We start from the raw sequence: 15,860 nt of genomic DNA, 5'->3' as shown, positions 1-15,860 counted from the left end.
TTTCAAGCATTGTTCAAGGTAGGTGATGGTTGTGATTTCATGTTGTGTGATGTATGCTGGTTATTGCTTCATTATAATACATGTATATATATGAATGTTGCATTATTGATCACACTAATTGTAAATGAAGATAGATAAATAATGAATGCCATGAATCATGACTTGATTGTATGATTATGAGAATGTACTTTGTGATTGTGATTGTGGCTTATTGAATGGATTGAGTGTTGCGTTCCGACACACTAACTTGGATCGGTTGCCACGTTTCGGCATAAATATTGGATAGGTTGCCACGTTCCGGCATAAACATTGGATTGGGTAGCACGTACCGGTACGCTAAGAGTTTGGGTGTGGGTTCCATGAGAGGACCATTGGCTTGTCATACCTCTGTAATTGAGAATTGTGAACTTGATCGTTATTCGTAATGGTATTGATGTTGTATATGTTCAGTGTATGCATTCTATTATTATGTTGTATTGACTTATGTATGTTTCACTTAGTGGGATAGCCGCATGAACCTACACTGATATTGCACTTGCTCTTTCTTTGTTGAGTACAGGGCATCTTCAGACGGCTATTGACAGACCTCACTTAGAAGATCAGTGATCGTTTCGAATTGAAGGGTGAGTCAGTTCTTCTAGGCTGCCATGAGTTCTCTTTTTGTTTATGTCCACATTTTCGGACTTAGACTAGTGCTTTAGTTAGTCTTATGTTTAGTTTGGGGTTGTACCCTTCTTGTTTAGACTTATGGTTCTTGCTAGAGTTTTGGTACATTAACTTTCAGGTTCTAGGTATTACTTCCGCATTTGTTTTGGTTGTTAGACTTTGTTTGGATTTTATGGGAACTCCCTATTTCTTTCCTTAGCATTTAAACCTGTTTGTGTAACTTTAAATGTCTTAGTTTTGATTAAGTTGTGTAGTTATTTGGTTAGCTAATTAGTATTAATGGTTCTCCCACCAGAGGGTTAGTGTGGGTGTCAATCACGATGATCTGGTTATTACAAAGTTGGTATCCGAGCCTAGGTTCGTTGATCTCAATGTACCAAAATGAGTCTAGTAGAGTCTTGCGGAACGGTATGGAGACGTCTGTACTTTTCTTCGAGAGGCTATAGGACTTTAGGAAATCTCTCTAATTTCCCTTGTCTCATTTCATGCTATAACTTGATTTCAATTGGTATCTGTCGATTCAAATTGGTATCTAACCTTCTTCACTCTTCTGTCTGCAGATGGTTAACACTAGGTTCAACGGCGTTAGGCCCGTAGCTTTTGTCAATACTCCAGCTGAGGAATCTATAGCAAGAGGTCACTGTCGAGGCAGGGGGTAGAGGCCGAGGAAGGGTGGTGCTTAGAGATGCTCCCAGAAATGAGGCCCCTCCTGCGCACTATGAAGAGCTAGATGAGAACGTAGAAGTTGATGAGGAGGAGAATGTTGGAAAAGAGGAAGAGGTGCAGGCATAGACTATATGTATTCCTCCCTTAGACCCAGTGTTAGCTCAACGTATCATGTCGTTCTTGAAAGGATTGGTTGGTCCTGGAGTGCTTCCCTCTGTTCAAGCAACTCAAGCTCCCACCATATCCCCTATTGATATCACTGTCCCCAAGGTGGGTGGAAATGTAGGTAATGATGCTTTATTTCTCCTTTGTTGGGTCCTGTTATGACTGGTAATGAGAATGAGATGCTGACTAAGTTCTTGAAGTTGAAACCGCTTGTGTTTCATGGTTCCGAGAGTGAGGATACATATGAGTTCATCCTAGATTGCTACGAGAGGCTTCATAAGTTGGGAATTGTCCATCAGCATGGAGTTGAGTTTGTGACTTTTCAACTTCAAGGAGAGGCAAAGAAGTGGTGGAGAGCTTATGTTGAATGCAAATCTTCAGTTTTACCCCCACTCACTTAGACCTAGTTTTATGCTCTGTTCTTGGAGAAGTATGTGCCTCGGACCTTGAGGGATCGTAAGAAGGATGAGTTCATGGCTTTGGAGCAAGGTGGTATGTCTGTGGCTGCTTATGAGGCAAAGTTCCATGCCTTGTTTAGATATACTACGCAATTGGTGACCACTGAGGGAGAGAGGATTCGTTTATTTATTAAGGGACTAAATTCTGAGTTGCAAGTATTGTCTGTTCATATGAGCTTTGCAGGAAAAAGCTTCAATGAGGTAACAAACTTTGTGAAGAAAATGGAGGGGGTGAGGCGAGGCGGTCAGGCTAGGGCATTGGATAAGAAAGCCAAAAATTCTGGCAACTTTCAGGGATCTCACTCCAGAGGTTCAGGGAGGCCAACACTTGCAGCCCGATCAATTCAGTCCGTTATTCCCGCCTCTACAGGTAATTACTCCGGAACTCCACCTCAAAATTTGATTCAGGATAGCTAGGGAGCCGCACCTTTGACGGGCAGCAGGCCATCTTTTGATCGTTTATATTACAACTATGGAGAACCTAGGAACACCAATGCATGTTGGATTCCGCACAACAGCAATCTAGAGCACTGGTACCCGGGGGAAATGGTAATAATGGTCGAAGGCATCCACAAGGTGGGCAAGGAGAAAATCAGCGAGGCCGCGGAGGTAGGGGAAATGGTAATAGAGGCAGAGGTACAGTACAACCAAGCAGGGAAGTCGCCCGTCACGATGATATGGCTCAGTGTTATGCCTTTTCGGGCAAGATCGAGGCAGAGACGTCTGATGCAGTGATCACATGTAATATTCTTGTCTGTGACCGGATGTCTAATGTGTTATTTGATCCGGGTTCTACTTACTCTTATGTATCCGTGTGATTTGCCTTAGAATTTGCTATGATTTGTGATATACTTTATGCCCCCATCCATGTTTCTGCCCCAATTGTAGAGTCTGTCATAGTCACCCATGTCTATTGTGCTTGTCTTATTTTGTTTATGGGTTTTCAAACTTGAGCTTATTTGGTGATTTTAGATATGACTGACTTTGATATAATCTTAGGCATGACTTGGTTGTCCCCCTATTATGTTGTGCTTAATTGTAATACTAAGTTTGTAACTTTAGAAATTCTGGGAGGGGAAAAGTTAGAGTGGGAAGGGATGTACAAGCCTAAGAAATCTAAGATCATATCATTCATTCGGGCTAGGAAACTGGTAGGGCAGACTTATTTGGCTCATATTCGGGATGTTGAGATTGCGTCTCCATCTATTGAGTTTATTCATGTGGTGTCAAAATTTAGAGAAGTGTTTCCTAATGATTTGCTTGGTATGCCTCCGAATAGAGATATAGGTTTCTGCATTGATTTAGAACCTAGTACTCGTCCCATTTCCATCCCTCCATATCGCATTGCTCCGACAGAATTAAGAGAGCTTAAGGCTCAAATACAAGAAATTCTTGATAAAGGATTCATTCGTCCTAGTGCTTCACTGCGGGGTGCTCCAGATTTGTTTGTTAAGAAAATGATGGTAGTATGACGATGTGTATAAATTACTGGGAATTGAATAGCGTCATCATTCGAAACAAGTACCCATTGCCTCGAATAGATGATCTTTTTGACCAATTGCAAGGTGCATTAATTTTCTCTAAGATTGATCTAAGGTTAGGTTACCATCAGTTAAAGATTAGGCATGGGAATGTACCCAAGACGACGTTTAGAACCCGTTATGGGAACTACGAGTTCCTAGTTATGTCTTTTGGTTTGACTAATGCGCCTGCATGCAGCTTTCATGAGTTTGATGAATGGGATGTTCAAACCCTTTTTCAATTCGTTCGTTATAGTCTTCATTAATGACATTTTGGTCTATTCAAAAAGTGAGGAAGTGCATGCCGACCATTTTCGTATTGTTCTGGGTGTTCTTGGGAAACAAAGGTTGTATGCTAAATTTTCTAAGTGTGAATTTTGGTTGACTTTGGTTGCATTTTTAGGGCATGTAGTTTCAAAAGAAGGGGTAATGGTAGATCCCCAAAAGATTGATGCGGTTAAGAATTGGGTTCAGCCTAGCTCTGTGATGGAAGTTAGGAGTTTTCTGGGGCTCGCTAGCTACTATCATTGATTTGTGAAGAACTTTGCTTCTATTGCCACTCACTTGACAAATTTGACCAAAAAAGGAGATACCATTTGAATGGACTAAAAATGTGGGAGAGTTTTCAAAAACTCAAGACTATTTTGACCACCACACCTATTCTAGCACTACCGGTTGAAGGTAAAGATTTTATTGTTTATTGTGATGCTTCACATTCGGTTTGGGTGTTGTGTTAATGTAGGATAATAATGTTATAGCTTATGCATCGCGACAGTTGAAGGTGCATGAGAACAATTATCCAACGCATGATTTGGAGTTGGCAGCGATAGTGTTTACTCTTAAGATTTAGCGTCATTATCTTTATGATGTTAAGTGTGAAGTGTTTACTGATCATCGTAGCTTGTAGCATGTTTTCACCTAAAAAGATTTGAATTTGAGATAGAGACGGTGGATGGAGCTACTCAAGGATTATGATGTGATCATTCAAAACCATCTGGGTAAGGCTAATGTAGCGGCAGACGCTTAGAGTCGAAAAATGGTGAGTATGGGTAGTTTAGCTTGCTTGAGTGTAACTAAGCGACCTTTGGCTAAGGAAATTTAGACCTTGGAGTTTAAATTCATGCATTTCGACATCTTAGAAAAAGGTGGGGTGCTAGCTAGCATTGAGGTTATGGCCACGTTCATTGAGGAGATAAGGCTAAACAATTTGAGGATGAAAATTTGAATGAACTTAAAACAAGACTGTGATTGGTAAGGCACAAAAGACCACTCTTGATGCGGAAGGTGTGCTCAGTTTTAAAGGAAGTATTTGTGTTCCTCGAGTTGACGACTTGATTCAGAATTTGTTGATGGAGTCTCATGGTTCACGATATTCCATTCATCCGGGCGTGACCAAGATATATCGAGATTTGAAGCGAATTTATTAGTGGTCGGGCATGAAGAGGGATATAACGGAGTTTGTGGCTAAGTGTCAGAATTGCCAACAAGTAAAGTATGAACATCAAAGGCCTTCAGGTTTGCTTCAAAGAATGCCAATTCCGAAATGGAAGTGGGAAATGATAGGCATGGATTTTGTGGTTGGTCTTCCCAAGACTTTGGCAAAATTTGATTCTATTTGGGTAGTGGTTGACAGATTGACTAAATCAGCCCATTTTATTCCGGTAAGAATAGATTATAATGCTGAACAATTGGCCAAGTTTTATGTGAAAGAGATAGTGAGGCTATATGGGGTGCCCCTTTCTATCATCTCAGACCGTGGTACGCAATTTACCTTCATGTTTTGGAGGTAGTTACATGATGAATTGGGCATACAACTCACTTTTAGTACGACCTTCCATCCACAGACAAACGGGCAGTCAGAGAGGACTATTTAAGTGTTAAAAGACATGTTGAGGGCATGTGTGATTGATTTTGGAGGACATTGGGATAAGTTCCTACTGTTGTGTGAGTTCTCCTAGAATAATAGTTATCACTCCAACATTGATATGACACCATTTGAGGCACTTTATAGGAGGGGATGTAGATCACCCATAGAATGGTTCGAGGATGGAGATGTGAAACCTTTGGGGGTTGATTTAGTGAAGGATGCTCAAGATAAGGTGAGGAGTATTCAAGCTAAACTTTTAGCAGCCCTGAGTAGGCAGAAGAAGTATGCAGACCATAAGGTAAGAGACATGACATTTCAGACTGGTGAGAATTTTCTTCTTAAGGTATCACCCATGAAAGAGGTGATGAGATTTGGCAAGAAGGGCAAGCTATGTCTGCAATACATTGGCCCTTTTGAGGTTCTTGAATGTATAGGGACAGTGGCTTATAGATTGGCTTTACCTCCTAACCTATCGGGAGTTCATCCGGTATTTCATGTATCCATGTTGAAGAGATATCATGGGGACGGGGATTACTTCATAAAATGGGACTCAATTGTGTTAGAAAAGACCTTCAATATGAGGAGGAACCGATTGCAATTCTTGATCATGATGTTCGAAAGTTGAGAACCAAGGAGATTAAGTCCGTGAAAATTCAATGGAAGCATCGTCCAGTTGATGAAGCTACTTAGGAAACCGAGAAGGACATGCGAGACGAGTATCCCCAGTTGTTCGTCGATATAGGTACTACACCCTTCTCTCTTTAGCCTATTTTTTCCTAAGTTGTCACTCGGGGACGAGTGATGGGTAAATTGGTATCTTTTGTAATGACCTGTTTCCATCGTTATAGAAAAGCCAACTGGGAAAATTTTTGGGTCGGAAAACATTTTCGTAGTAACTTGGAATTTCCCAACCTAGTCCAGATTTGAACGAAATCGGAGTCAGTAAGGTCTTGGGAAATCAAGTAACAATTGGGTGATCTATTTATGAATTATCACATGAGTAGATAGCTAAGACGTTAAGAAACCCGTACGACTTTACAGAATTGAATTCGGGTGAGTAGAACTCCCGAAACTAATCTTAGCGTTAATGGGTAGTTTCTGAGTATCGTTGGTTGAAGGTGTGTTGTGAAATGAGGGTATTGGAATTATTAAATTTGCTTGGTTCAGTGCAAGACGTTAAGGCGAGATTTTCCAGCTAGGGCGGGGTCGCTGTAGTGGAGTGAGTACTGTTGTGGCGGGACAGACGCGACCTAAGTCAAAAATAAACCCCAAAAACATTTTATTCTACACTTTTTGGCTTTGAGAGCTAGGAGACGACCCCAGGTGTTTTCTTGACCATTTTTCCCCATTCTTGAGGCTAAAGGTAAGGTTTTAATTCCCCGAATCCACTTTTCGATCTGTAGAATATAATCTAGCGGCTAAATATCGATGGGGGAGGATTTTGATCTGGAAATTATGGTGGAAAAAGCCCTAATTGGGATAGTGGGATCATGGGTTTGATCTATGGTTGATAGTGTTGACTTTGGGTAATTAAGTCTTGTTTATTGATCCTAGCATTAAATTGATTATTTGTAGACGAAGAACAAGTGGAAAAAATTCGGAAAGGGAAGGATCAAGTTTCTTAGGGGATTTCAAGCTTTGTTCGAGGTAGGTGATGGTTGTGATTTCATGTTGTGTGATGTATGTTTGTTCTTGCTTCATTATAATGCATGTATGTATGCTGTGTTCCATTATTGATCACACTAATTGTAAATGAGGATAGATGAATGATGAATGCCATGAATCATGACTTGATTGTATGATTATGAGAATGTACTTTGTGATTGTGGTTGTGGCTTGTTGAATGAATCAGGTGTTACATTTTGATACACTAACTTGGATCGGTTGCCATGTTCCGACATAAACATGGGATCGGTTGCCACGTTTCGACAACATTGGATCGGGTATCATGTACCGGTATGCTAACAGTTTTTGGTGTGGGTTCCATTAGAGGACCATTGTCTTGTCATAACTGTGTAATTGAGAATTGTGAACTTGATCGTTATTCGTAATGGTATCGATGTTGTATATGTTCGGTGTATGCATGTTATTATTATGTTGTATTGACTTATGTATGTTGCACTTAGTGGGATAGCCGATTGATCCTACCAATACATTGTGGTAGAATTCTAGGGTGAGCTAGTTCTTCTGTGCTACCATGAGTTCTCTTTCTGTTTATTTTCGGACTTAGACTAGTGCTTTAGTTAGTCTTATGTTTAGTTTGGGGTTGTACCTTTCTTGTTTAGACTTATGGTTTTTGTTAAAGTTTTGGTACATTGACTTTCAGGTTCTAGGTATTATTTTCGTATTTGATTTGGTTGTTAGACTTTGTTTGGAGTTTATGGGAACTCCCTGTTTCTTTCCTTAGCATTTAAACGTAACTTTAAATGCCTTAGTTTTGATTTAGTTCTGTAGTTCTTTGGTTAGCTAATTAGTACTAATGGTTCTCCCACCAGAGGGTTAGTGTGGGTGCCAATCATGATTATGGGTCATAACACTTGAAAGGAGCTCATGGCTCGGGTTATTGTATAATAATCATGGGCATACTCGTGTTGAGTGTTTTGCCGATGCTGATTGGGCTGGATCCAAAATCGGTAGATGGTCTACTACAGGCTATTGTGTCTTCGTTGGAGGAAGCCTAATATCATGGAGGAGCAAAAAGTAAAATGTTGTATCTCGATCCAGTGTTAAATTTAAGTACAAAGCTATGTCAGAGTCTACATGTGAAATTATGTGGATACATAATCTTTTAACTAAAATTGGATTGAAACATCATACACCAGCAAAACTTTGGTATGACAATCAAGTTGCTCTTCATATTGCCTCAAATTCGGTGTATCATGAAAGAACTAAACGTATTGAGGTTGATTGTCATTTCATTCGTGAGAAGATTCAGGAAAACTTTATTTCTACCGGCTATGTGAAGACCGGAGAGCAACTAGCTGATTTGTTCATAAAGGCACTAAATGGAGCTCGAGTTAATTATTTATGCAACAAGCTAGACATGATCAATATCTATGCTCCAGCTTAAGGGGGAATGTTATAGAATATTGTAAATATATTCTCTTACCTTATATAGCTAGCTAAATCATAGAAAGATGTGTAGGATATTTACTTACCTTTGATAGAACCTCTAGTGATTGTATATACACATGTACTTCTTAACATAGTGAAATACATGTTCTTCTATTCCCAGATTTCAAATAACAAATGGAAACTGATTCTCAAACAATATGGTGGGCCATTAATGAAGCTTGAATCTTCAAGTTGGAAGAAAATGGTTTTATCTTTAATAGGTTTTGGGCCATTAACAAGCTTGAAGCTTCATGTGTGTGTTGGGTAGTAAATGTGTAGGTGGTGTTTTCGAGAAAAAAAAGAATAAACAAGTAGGCCACAAAGGGGTGAATAGATTATATGTTCTGGTTTATAGGATTCGTTAATTTTCAAAAGAATCCACAACAGACTATCTCACAAGCTAAGAAAATTCTTTATTTTTCTCTTGTTCTTTCATTAATTCTCAGGCAAACTCCATTGTAATACATGATGGGGAAAATGTGGCCTATTATTAGTCATTTATGTAGATTTTACTGAATCTGTATGGATGGTATGATGCCATTCTTTGAGCACCGCCTCTATATATGGATCACTTTATAGTTTAAATTACTCATCCACTACAATTTCCTCTTGCTGATCAGTTTGTTGATCTCGAAAGTTTGTTGCTATGCTTCAACTTTCTGGCCATTGGTTCATTGGGTGTTTCGTTTTAAATTGCAATAGGAGTATCGTTTTTAATTCAAATGCATATGAGGAACTCTATTGCAAGTGATCATATCCTTAATAGCAAGATAAGGGGAATTTTTGTCAGTGATGTAAGTTTGATGTCACTACGGGGCTTATAAGATCCTAGCATTTGGTGGCTAAGAGTCTCATATACTTATAGCACTATGATTGATATATGATTGTGAGTTCCAGTATATGATATTTGTTAATTTTCAAAAGTCTTTGTTCTATTTTATTGTCAATACAACAATGCTTAAATGTCATTCATTATAAGAGAGATTGTTATAGGTTAGTTGGTTATCCACTAGATCATTCTAAATACAATGAGCAGAAAGGGTCAGAAAATAGGAATTATGAGTATAACATAAATTTTGATCACAAGAAAGAGAAGTGTGGAATCAGCGGAAAAGGGTCAATGCCATAGGTTGATAAACTTTGTTTCCAGCAATGTTGTGGCTGGCATAGTCTATACATCCAATGCTAGTGATGTATGGATAGACTTGCAATAATTGATGGTTCAACGAACCGATAATCAACATTAGGAAATAGCTTCTATTACTCAAGGTGTGCAATTTGTATCTATAATACATATGCTCAAGCAAGGTTCTCACAAGAACAGTATTGGCAATTGCAACAACTAGATCAGAAAAAGGCATAGTCATGCACCAAAAAATATGCACTAGAATTGTGAGTTTCAGTTTATGGGATTCGTTAATTTTCAAAATTATTTGTTCGATTTTATTGTCAATACATCAATACTTCTTCACTGTCATAGTAATTTTAATGGAAATCTGCATTATAACTTCAGCAAACAAAAGTTTAGTATTTGCAATCGATAACCAAGAGTGGATTCTTCAGTTCAAAGATTTACAATATAGTTGGATGAATTTGCGTGGACAAAATCTTATCATAAAAATAAAACAGTTCCTGAAAGGTTATCAACAAGATATTTGGGTGAAATAGAAGCTAAGGGTGCAAGGGCATTCAAGCACTCATGATGGTTCCCGTTTGAATAAAATTACCCTAAGGAAATGAGACTTTCGACATAACTATAAATGCCTCTAATATAGTTTTCCTTAGGAAGCCCCGTTACTTTTATTTTCCTCCAACTCTTTCTTGTGAAATCATAACACAAACAAGCACCAGACTTTAAGATAATGATGAATGCAATCTCCCCATCACGGGCCATGAGGAATGATACAAATCTAGGCTTTATAGCATTCCATATTGAGGGAACGCCAATGATATGCCTTTCCCATTTTCTTTGTGGAGTCTGGTCTAAATTCCGTAAGTCAAGGTATCCATTTACCTATTTTCTGTAATCTATGACCTCTAATTTACCCTTCACCTCTATCAACTCGTAATGGTATACTGACTCATGAGTTGAGTTCCGCAATGCAATAGTTTCAGATTTAACATCAATTGCAGCTATAGCACCTTTAATAATAAACTCATAGATAACTCCACTAATGCAGACACAAGGCTTAAAAAATGGAATAGCAAAAGAAATGCTTTTAGTGTCTCTCCATGATTTGTCTATGCCTAAAGTAAAAACCCAGTGTCTTCTGTACCTTGAAAAAACTTTGAACTTTTCTTCTTCGCGCTCAAAACCTAATGAACAGTTACAAGGAGAAAATTATTCATCTATGTTGGGAAGAAATCTTACTTCTCTTGTACTCGGATTGAAAATTGCAGCAGGTCGGGTAGATAATGAGTCCCACATGCAAGATAAACCATTAACACAATTCAACTAAGAATGATCTTCAAGGCCATCGAGGTAGAGGTAATTATATCTCGCAATTTGCAAAAAGGGAGCGGAGTCTTTTTAATCTTCTCTTTGCTCAGCGGTGTAAAATATTGATTCCTATCTTTTGCGCAGAACGAATTTTGTTCCACCAGGACGGCTCATAGAATGACAAGTATGGAAATTCACAAAATTTGATTATGAGACAAGAGACTTAAAATTTTGTAATACACTTGAAATGCGGGAATTGATAAATTCATTTTATGATTCATAGTTGGACGCTGTTTTTTTAGCAACTTTCACATATAGCAAACACAAAAATTATATTTGTATGTTATAGTTATAGTTTGCATAATTGTGTTGCATAGCAAACATAAATATGTATATTTCGCTATACATATACAAAAGAAATCAGTTGTATATAATCTATTTCTGTTTTGGTATACATATACAAAAGATCAATTGTATAATATGTGTTTGTATAAAGCGAAAAAGAGAGAAAGGCAAAAGAGATCTGGACAGGGAAATATTTGTATTGTATAATTATAAGTGTATAGGACGAAGATATATGTATTTGCATGTGTATATACAATTTTCTCTCACTTTATACAAACATAAACACAATTTATACATTTCTATTTGTATAAGCGAGAGAGACGAGAGAGAGACGGGCGAGCGAGTTCTGAGAGAAGGGAGAGAGGGGAACAAAAATATATGTATATATACAATTTTCTCTCACTTTATACAACACAAACGCATTTTATACATTTGCGTTTGTATAAAAGCGAGAGAGGTGAGGGAGAGAACCAGAGTGGCTAGCGAGATTTACTAGAAGAGAGGCGAAATAACAACAGTTTGCTATGAGGTACAATTAAATCAAACTATGTTTATAGCATTTAATTTGAATTAATAATTTGCTATTATATACAATTTTTTCATTTTTTTTAGGTCTAAAACCCTTCATTTGTATTGAGGTTTAATGACTTTAGGACTTTTTTCTTCTCCCTCTTGAAAAAAAGGTAGTAACGATTTCTATTAAAATTAGGAGAAAAAGGGGGGAAATTATTAATACGTCTTTTTTAGTAAAAAAAAAGATTCATATTAATAAAGTTACTCAACTTATACCTTATTTTGAGGGAGAGACTCCAATGATTTCATTACTGTTCATGTCATTGGATAAAATGATAAGCAACCAATCCCATGATCGGAAGTACGATACTTTTGACTTTGCCATTCGACATCTTCAGATTGACATCCCCATCTTCCTCTTCACCCACTTTTGGTGTCTCTGGAGACAATCGTGGAGTCATTTGGTTGGTTCTCTGTTTATAGAGTAGTGTGATAGGATTAGTCATTCTCTAAGAATTGTTTAGTGTAAGAAGATTTAAAAAGCATATTCCGAAAATGGGAGGCAGAGGTTGTTCCATCTTTCTTTTGCTCCGCAATGTAATAAACTCTTGCTCCCGTGCAGAAGAAATATTGTAAGATGCAATGCACATTTCAGAATTGCTTCTCTGCCTAATTCATACACTTGATGTTGCCTCCTTAATTAGCTTATGACTAACTTATCGAACCAATCCAGTTTTTGATATCTTAGATGAAAAAAACAGAGTGACTTTCTTGCTCAATTTCTATTAGTCGAGTACCCAACTTCAAATTAATGCTACATTACATCGAATGAAAAAGATAGGCTAATAGATGCAACGTTTCTCGACTGCATGATGTTCAAAGCCATAACTAAAATTGGCATAATTGAGTAATAGAGCTGCCACTGATGTGAGACATAATAAGTCTTGGATTGTCCTTGAAGTTCCAAAGACGAGTATAAAACTGACCAAAAGAGAGCCAAAGTGAATACAAAATAAATGAAATTCTCTACGTAACTATAAATGCCTTTGATGTAGCTGCTCTTCTTAGGAAGCCCCTTTATTACTAATTTTCTCCACCTCTTTCTCATGACATCATAACACCAGCATAAAGCACGTGACTGAGCTTGAAGCAGGACAAATACAATCACTTGCGGTGCATGACGATGACTTCAGGTTCTATATCCTTCCACATAAAGGAAAGGAAATGAAATAACTCTCTCACTCTTCTTCTTTCTGAGTTTGTTCTAAACCATCAGGCTGAGCTAAATAAGAGTTGTGTTCCTTTAAGCTTGAATAGGGACTGCCATATTCTCATCGTTACTTCTCTAGCAAACATCACATCCAGCCACATACTCCACTACCATCTGTTTCATCATAGGCCATAGAACAATTGAGATAATCTCTTCAATGTTCCATGAGTGATCCCCAAAGGTGGAGTCATGAAATGTGTTCAACAGTTGCAGCCGTAGATCCCCATGAGTGCCAACATCAATTTTGCCTTTCCAGAGCTGTAGTACCACATTTGAGGTCCATGCAAGTTGACAGTCAACTGGACCATCAATTCAGCAACTAAGGCCTCTCCTTCATAGAAACACTGATATCCTGAAGTTTTGAAGCCTCCGGCTGGTCATTGGAATGGTAACTGTCTTCATGTTGTCTAGATAAAGCACAGCTCAGCCCCCTTATTGTATTGAACCTCATAGTCCAAGCCCAATAGTTTTGTCAGGCCCCTCTGTTGAACAACAACAGTCACTCTTTGTTCCACCAGATATTTAAGTAACCCCCTCAGGGTCCTCAAATTCAACATTGCTTGGACCTTTTCTAGATCAGTTGACACCCCTTCAGCAGTAGCTACATGTCCCAAATGTACAGTTGTATCTCTTAGCAAAAAGAGAATGGTTACTTAAGGTTTTAAACACTAATTCTAGTGAGGTTATCAACAATATATTTGGGTGAAACAGAAGCTAAAGGTGAAAGGACATACAAGCACTCACGATGCCTTCCAATTTGAACAAAATTATCCAAAGGGAACAAGACTTTCGACATAACTATAAATTCCTTTGATGTAGTTGTCCTTAGGAAGCCCCATGATTTTTAATTCCCTCCAACTCTCTCTTGTGACCTCATAACACAAACAAGCACCAGACTTTACGATGGCGATGAATACAATCTCCCCATCACGGGCCGTGAAGGATGATACAAATCATGTTCTTCTGATTCATAATTGGATTCTGTTTTATGTTTTGGGTATGTTTTAGGTCTAAACCCCTTCCATGGAGCGTATATTTATTAGTTGATTTGTAAGGGTTTTAATGACTTTAGGACTCTCTTTTTGCCTCTCCAAAAATAAAAATATAAAAAGTAGTACAGGTTTTCTAGGAGAAAGTGGAAAAATTAGTAATACTTCTTTCTATGGGACCTATTTCTAGAAAATAAATTTGATCATGTGTAGAAAACAAGAAGCACAAAAAATTTATGAGATATTTCTTGCTGCTTTAGTGAAAAATGTTGAAAACAGCTAACGTAGGTTTGAGGGTAAGAAAAACTTATTACTAATTTTCCCCACCTAATACTAGTACAAAACGTCTACTACTTTATTTTGGTCACACAAAAATAAAAGTCCTTAACTCATAAAAAAGGCGTCCAACTCATAAATATATGCTCCATTTGTAGTCCTTAAAAAAAAGCTTCCAACTTGTGTACAAGAAGATGAATCCATCAATTCCTAAAGAAATAGTCATTCAAATATTGACATGGCTTCCTGTCAAATCACTAGTGCGTTTCAAGTGCATTACTAAATTCTTTAATTCTCTTGTTTCTGAATCATATTTTACGGATATCCATACATCTCATTCTATGATCCGTCAGGGTGGAACAAAATACTTCCTGGAAAGAAGGGAATTTTATTGCACCGTTGATCAACAAAAGAAAGATGGAAAAATCTTTGCTTCCAGCCTTTGGAGTTTTGATGAATTCCCCTTCTATATCCCTGCAGGTTCTAATGTCAGTTACGTTAATGGTTTATTTTGCATTCAGGAACCTGCTGCAATTTTAAACCCCAGTACAGGAGAAGTAAGATATCTTTCTAAACTAAATGATGATTGGTCATTCCTTTACTATTGGTTAGGTTTTGAGACAGAAGAAAACAAGTACAAAGTTCTTTTGACAAAAGATGCTAGCGGATTGTACATAAAACAGTGTGTTTTCACATTAGACATAGACAAATCATGGAGAAAGACTCAAAGGATTTCCAGATCTGTTTTGTACATGCCCGGGGTTTGCATCAATGGAGTTATCTATAGGTTTGTTTTCCATGGAGAAAGACTTGCTATAGATGCATTTGCTCTTAAAACTGGAAGTTTCAAACTTATTGTATTGAAGAATTCATCTAAGTGGTAGTATTACGAGTTGATAGAGGTGAGGGGTAAGTTAGCAATCATTAATTGTCCAAAATAGTAATGTGAATATTTCCACTTGCGAGTTTTAGGACAAATTCGGAAAGAAGAAGAATGGGAGAGTCATATCATTCACTATCCTTCAATGTGGAAGCACATACAACCAAAAACCATACCCCATGTCATATTATCATGCACGTTTTGTGATGGGCAGGTTTTATTCATCCTCAACTTAGAGTCAGGTGCTTTATGCTCGTGTTATGATATCACAAGACAGAGTTGGAGAAAATTAGAAATAAAGGGGCTTCCTACGAACCGCCGCATCAGAGGCATCTATAGTTACATAGAAAGACTAGTTATGTAGAAATTAAGTCGATCTCTTTCTCTTTTAGAATATTTTGCAATTCATATCTATTTTAATTGCATCTGGATATTAAGCATCATTTAGTGTCGAATTAGTGTCTAATAAAAGTATATGCCAATACAAATTTATTTACTGAGGATGATTTTATTGTTATATTTTACTAATGCGAACCCCCCAGCCCTCCAAGTTATACTTGTGGAATTTAAAGTAGAAACATATCATTCATTTTCCTTCAATATGGAACAACATAATGTTTCGGGACCTATGTTATCTGTTGTTCATCTTGTATTCCTAAGATACTAAGAACAAAACTTTAAAGAACTTGGT

At 37.7% G+C, this 15,860-nt stretch overlaps 1 pseudogene; it reads left to right on the top strand.

Moving 5' to 3' along the window:
• Nucleotides 1-14,483: 14,483 nt before the first annotated feature.
• On the top strand, nt 14,484-15,533 carry LOC125853215 (putative F-box protein At1g47730; annotated as a pseudogene).
• The last annotated feature ends 327 nt before the right edge of the window (nt 15,534-15,860 follow it).

Source organism: Solanum stenotomum, chromosome 1 (assembly GCF_019186545.1).
Source record: "Solanum stenotomum isolate F172 chromosome 1, ASM1918654v1, whole genome shotgun sequence".
NCBI lineage: Eukaryota > Viridiplantae > Streptophyta > Magnoliopsida > Solanales > Solanaceae > Solanum > Solanum stenotomum.
Note: the sequence above shows the minus strand (reverse complement) of the source record. Positions and strands in the feature narration are given on the sequence as shown.